This window comes from Xenopus laevis, chromosome 8L (assembly GCF_017654675.1).
Source record: "Xenopus laevis strain J_2021 chromosome 8L, Xenopus_laevis_v10.1, whole genome shotgun sequence".
In the NCBI taxonomy this organism is placed as follows: Eukaryota; Metazoa; Chordata; class Amphibia; order Anura; family Pipidae; genus Xenopus; species Xenopus laevis.
The window spans coordinates 135,244,997-135,251,724 of NC_054385.1; positions in this window are offsets into that span (position 1 = coordinate 135,244,997).

Below are 6,728 nucleotides of genomic sequence, written 5' to 3' on the forward strand. Positions count from 1 at the left end.
TAGATAAAGGAAGAACACTGGCACCAACAACTGTAGATTATACAAATATGTACCCCCCTACTTACAATTTAACAGATATTAGTAGTCAACCTCGTAGATGTGACACTGTATAAAACACTCCGGCCCTGCCGGCCTCGTCCTTTTATAAATGGTCCACATACTCCTCGTGACTAAATGAATATTTTATAAATTACAGTAGGGGTAACATTATCCACTATTATAATCTACCAGTCCTGCGTCATTTCCTATTTGTCTCGCGACCTAGAGCGTGAGATATTTACTATCCTTATTAAACTGCGTGTTTCTGGCGTCAGAAGCCCATTTCTAACCTTCAAGTACAAGACTTCCAGCTTGCGTTGCCTTCCTTTCCCCTGAGCATCTCTCCACCGTAAACCCCCCCACCACCTTCTTTTTGTCACCACATAACTCTCCTCCACCATAACTCTCCTCCACACTCTCCTCCACACATTTAAACGCTCTTCCATCTTCCACACATAACTCTCTTCCACACTCTCTTCCCACACATAACTCTCCTCCACACTCTCCTCCCCACATAACTCTCTTCCACCCTCTCTTCACAGCATAACTCTCTTCCACACTCCTCTTCCACACATAACTCTCTTCCACACATAACTCTCTTCCAAATATAAACCTACATCTCTCCCACATGAACTCTCTTCCACACATACTCTTTCCACACTCTCTTCCAAACATAATCTCTCCACACAACTCTCTCCACACCATACTCTTCCCTTCCACACATAACTCCTTCCACCACTCTCTTCCACACATAACTCTCTCCACCACTAACTTCTCTTCCACACATAACTCTCTCCCACTCTCTTCCACATAACCTCTACACATAACTTCTTCTCCCCAACAACTCTTCCACAATACTCCTCCCACACTAACTCCTCCCCAACATAACCTCCTTCAACCTCTTCACACAAACCTCTCATCCCTAAACCTCTTCCCACTAAACTCTCTTCACACATCACTCCTTCCCAATACTCTCTTCCACACATACTCTCCACATAACTCTCTCACACTAACTCTCTCCACACTCTCTTCCACACAACTCTGCCACACAAACTCTCTTCACACATACTCTCTTCACACTCTCTCCACCACTCTCTTCCATCATAACTCTCTTCCACAATAACCCATCTTCCACACATAACTCTCTTCCAAATAACTCTCCCACACATAAACTCTCCCACCTCTCTTCCAACTAACTCTCTTCCACAACATAACTTCTACCCACAAACTTTTCCACACTAACTCCTTCACATCTCTCCCATAACTCTCTTCCTCCACATAACTCTTCCCCACAACTCTCTTCCAACAAATTCTTCACATAACTCCTTCCACACATAACCCTTCCCAATAACTCTCTTCCACACTCATCTTCCATTAACCTCTCAACTAACTTCTTCCCACATAAATCTTTCCAATATCTCTTCCACAAACTCTCTTCCGACACAAACTCTCTACACTACTCTTCCACACTCTCCAAAACTCTCTCCACAGACTCTCTCCCACAAACTCTCTCCACACATACTCTCCCACTTCTTCACCCTCTCCACCACTCTCTCACACCTCTCCAACCAACTCACACCTTTCTTCCACAAATACCTCCACACTCTCCCACACATAACTCTCACACATACTCGTACTAACTCTCTCACAAATCTCTCAACATAACTCTCTTCACACTCTCACATAACTCTCTCCAAATCTCCCACTAATCTCTCAAACACTTCCACCAAACTCTCTCACTCACATAAACTCTCTCACAACTTTCACATATCTCTCCACACCTTCAAATCCTCTCACACTCTCCACAAACTTCTTCCCACTCTCCCACACACTTCTCCACACATACTCCACCTCTCCACACATAACTCTTCACCTAATCTCTTTCCACACTCTTCCACACAAACTCTCTCCCTCTCTCTCACACAAACTCTCTCCACACTCCTCCAAATCTCACACTCACAATACCCTCTTCTACACTTTTCACACAAACTCTCTTCACACCTAACTTCTCCCACAACTCTCCCACTCTCTCCAAAACCCACACCTCCAATTACCTTTCCACATCCTTCACACATCCTTCCACATAACTCTCTCCACTCACTTCCACACTAAACCTCTATTCCACAACTGTCTCCACCTCCCAACAACTCCGTACACTTCCACACATAAACCTTCCACACATACTCTCTCACCACATAATCTCCAACCATAAACTCTCTTACCCACAAATTCTATCCCAAACTTCCCACACTAAACTACTCTTCCACGCGCCCACGCCTCCACGCGCACTTGCCCAATCAACCCCCATACTCTCTGCACCGCCACAACGCCCACACAAGCGCCACACCGGACACAAACTCTCCCACACTCCCTCAACATACCGCACCAAATAACTCGCGCACACATCCTCAACAAACCCGCGCCCAAACGCTCCTCACAGACTCCCCGCGCCACACAACCACTCGCTTCCACCCGCCACACCCTCCACACCGCGAACACTAACCGCACAACTAAACGCTGCACACAACTCGTCCCACATAACTCCGCCACACACAACGCTCCGCCACACGAGGAGCAAACACAAAAAAACACCATTAAAAAGGGAACAAAACAGGCGGAGAACACAAACACAGGTCGCAAGAACCTACAGAGAATGAACACACAAAGTAAACCGACAGGATATCAGATGACGAGACACCTGCCGTCATAGAGATACCATACCGAAGATCCCGGAGATACAACGCGATCCACTAAAACAGCCCGTGCTTCAAGCAACTACCGGGGTAAACAGGTTCCCCCAAGCCACCAAATGTTGAGCAACGCAATATTCGAATTTGACACCAGCCGACCCAGAATTTTCGTCACCTCCGAACCCCCACCAAAATGTCGTTCTATGTGTAGAGAACAGTTCGACGAAATCAGAAGGAGCGCGTCAACTACGCAGGCATACATGACAGAAGGCCCTCTGCGAAGGCTCCCAGGTGAATACAAGGTGTGGGCAAGGGTGCACCAGTGAAACGTGATGGACGGAGGGCACCAGTGATACAGGTGTGGAGAGGGAGCGCATCAGTGGAACAGATGTGGAGGGCACCAGTGAATAGGTGTGGTTGTAACGATCGCAGGGGCGGGGCACATTGATACAGTCAATGGAGGGGGTGGCGGCACAGTGAACAGGTGTGACTAGATCACAGCCTACTCCAATTCGGGACTAGGGTCGGCGGGCAATCTGATAATAGTGTATGGGAGGCGATATCACACCGGTGGGGCACACAGTGTGATACAGGTTTCGGTGAAGGGGGCACATATACAGGTGTGGGAGGAGGACGGCGCGCCCGACAAGGAATCTTACAGTGTGGTGAGTCTGTGAGGGGGGTTACAGTTTGATACAGTGTGGAGACGTCCTCGGGTACAAGTGAATACAGCGTTGGCGAGAGACTTCACCTCGGCACAGTGATACAGTGTGGTCACCTGAGGGGTACAGTGCATACATGATCTCACCTGCCACCGACATGATCATAAAGGAAGTAAAGTCAGTTCCTCCTATCAAAACAGCAGCTGGAGGGGGAGGAGTTGTTCCTGCTCTTTGCCCCGCCCCAAGGGAGGTGTCAGCAGCCAATGGGAGTGATTGAGGTAGTGAGACAGGAGCAGGAGTCTAATCACAACTCCCAGCACCCCTCAGGCCAGGGGGTGGGACTTCTCCTCAGATTTATACCTATAAGGACCACATGGTGCTGAATTGGCTCGCAAGTTGCTAGTCCCGGGGCATTACTGCTGATGGCACAATGAGAATCTTGGGGTTGAGATGATTTGCAGCACAATGTGCCTCATTTCTGCACTTGGATTCACACGAGTCATTGAGAATTAAACTTGTGACGTGAATTAGGGTCAGCAAATGGCGCCTTTGGCATTAACATTTCAACCCACAATCACCTGTCTGTCTATAGATATAGCTGATAAGTACCGCCTAAGTGTAATTATAAGATATAGAAGTCATAGAGTTCTTGACCATAATAAGGCACGAGCTGCAGGGCTAGTTAATACAGGGAACTCCGAGATCATCATGTATTATAAGGATTAATATACCCCAACTGTAAAATGGGATAAGATATTAGATAGTCACTGAGGGGTTGTCTGTGACATATAAAGACCAAGGCCTTGCAGGCTGATTATACAGGAACTGTATATCACTGCATTGTATTAAAGGGATAATTACACCCCCTACTGTAAATTGAGAAGATATTAGAAAGTCACTGCAGGGTTCGTTCTGTGACCATAGGTAATAGGCCACCAGGCTGCAGGCTGATTATTACAGGGAGACTCGAGTATCATCTTGCATGTATTATAAGGAAAGTACCCCCTACTGTAACAAATTATTAAGGATAAATTTCCTTTAGAAAGGTCACTGAGGGGTTGTCTGGACATATAAGGCACAAGGTTGCAGGCGAGTATACATGGACTCGATATCACCATGTATATAAGGATAATGTACCCCCTACTGTAATAATAAGGAATTAGAAGTCACTGAGGGGTTTTCTGTGACCATATAAAGGCACAAGCTCAGCCGGAGTAACAGGAACTCTGAGTATCACTCAGATTTATAAGGGATAATGTACCCCCTACTTCGTAATATGATAAGGATATAGAAGTCACTGAGGGTTGTTCTGTAAATAAAGGCACCAAGCGGCTGGCAGGCTGAGTTATACGAGGGAACATCCTGAGCTATCACTACATGTTAATTTTAATTTTAAAGGGATGCGGGATAATGTACCCCTACTAGTGAAATGATAAGGTATTTAGAAAGTCCACTGAGGTTTTCTCGGATGTGACATCATATAAAGCACAAGCTGCGGACCGGAGTGCATACAGGAACTCTTGAGTATCACTCATCGGTATTATAAGGGATAAGACCCCGTAATACTGTAAATGCACGCCTGAAGTACATGCCACGTCCGCAGGGTCACATAAGGATATCTAGAATCACTCAGGGGTTGTTCTGTGACCATATAACACAAGGGACTGCAGGACTGAGTTATACAGGACTCTGAGTATCACTTCATGTATTATAAGAAATTACCCCCTTACTTGTACATGATAAGGAATATTAAAGTCACTGAGGGGTTGTTCTGGACAATAAAGGTCACAAGGCTACAGGCTAGTTATACGGGAATCTCTGGAGTATCACTCAGTATTATAAGGGATAATGTACCCCTACTGTAAATATAAGGATATTAGAAGTCACTGACGGGGTTGGTTGTTCTTTGGTTGTGACATATAAGGCAGAAAGGCTGAGGCTGAGTAACAGGACTGCTGAGTATCACTCATGTATTATACAGGGAAATGTACCCCTACTGTAAATGATAAGGACATTAGAGTCACTGAGGTTGTTCCTGTGACATATAAAGCACAAGGCTGCAGCTGAGTTATACAGGGAACTCTGAGTATCACTCATGTATATAAGGATAAGTACCCCCTAACTTAATATATCAAGATATTAAAGTCACTAAGGGTTGTTCTTTGACCATCATAAAGGGCACAAGGCTGAGTTATACAGAAAACTCTGTAATCACTCATGTATTATAAAGGGATAAGACCCCCTACTGAAGAATGATAAGATATTAGAAGTCACTCGAGGGTTGTTCTGTGACCATATACAAGCACAAGCTGCAGGCCTGATTATACAGCTAGAACACTCTGAAGTATCACTCATGTATTATAAGGCCATAATTGACCCCCACTACTGTAAATGATAAGGAATTAGAAGTATCACTGAGGGTTGTTCCACCATATAAGACACAAGCTGCAGCTTGAGTTATACAGGGAACTCTGAGTATCATGCATGTATTATAGGATAATGTACCCCCTACTGTAAATGATAAAGGGATATAGAAGGTCACTGAGTGTCTATTCTATGTGACCATATAAGGCACAAGGCTGCAGGCTGAGTAACAGGAACTCTGAGTATCACTTCATATTAAGGGATAATGTACCCTTACTCCTGTGGAAATGAGAAGGATATAGAAGTCACGAAGGGGTTGTTCTGTACCATGATAAAGCGCACAAGGGCTGGCAGGCTGAGTTATACAGGGGAACTGCTGGAGTATATCACTTCATTTATTGAGTGAAGGATAATGTACCCCCTACTGTAACATGATAAGGGGGATATTAAAAGTCACTGAGGGTGTTTCTGTGTACAATAACAGACAAGGCTGCAGGCTAGAGTTATACATGAACTCTGAGTATCAGTCATTGTATTATATAAGGGATCAATGTTACCCCCTATGGTGAATGATAAGGATTTAGAGAAGTCCTGAGGTTGTTCCTGTGAACATAAAGGCACAAGGCTGCAGGCTGATTATACAGGGAACTCTGAGTATCACTCATGTATTTATAAGGATAATGTTACCCCTACTGTAATAATGGATAAGGTATTAGGAAGTCACGAGGGGTTGTTCTCGTGACTCATATAAAGGCACAAGGCTGCAGGCTGAGTTATACAGGGAACTCTGAGGGATCACTCATGTATTATAAGGTATTAATGTAGCCCCCTACTGTAAATGATGAAGGATATTAGAAGATCACTGAGGGGTTCTCGTGACCATATAAGCACAAGGCTGCAGGCGCCGATATCAGGGGACTACTCTAGTATCACTTCATGTACTTATAAGGATAAGTACCTCCCTACGTGTAAA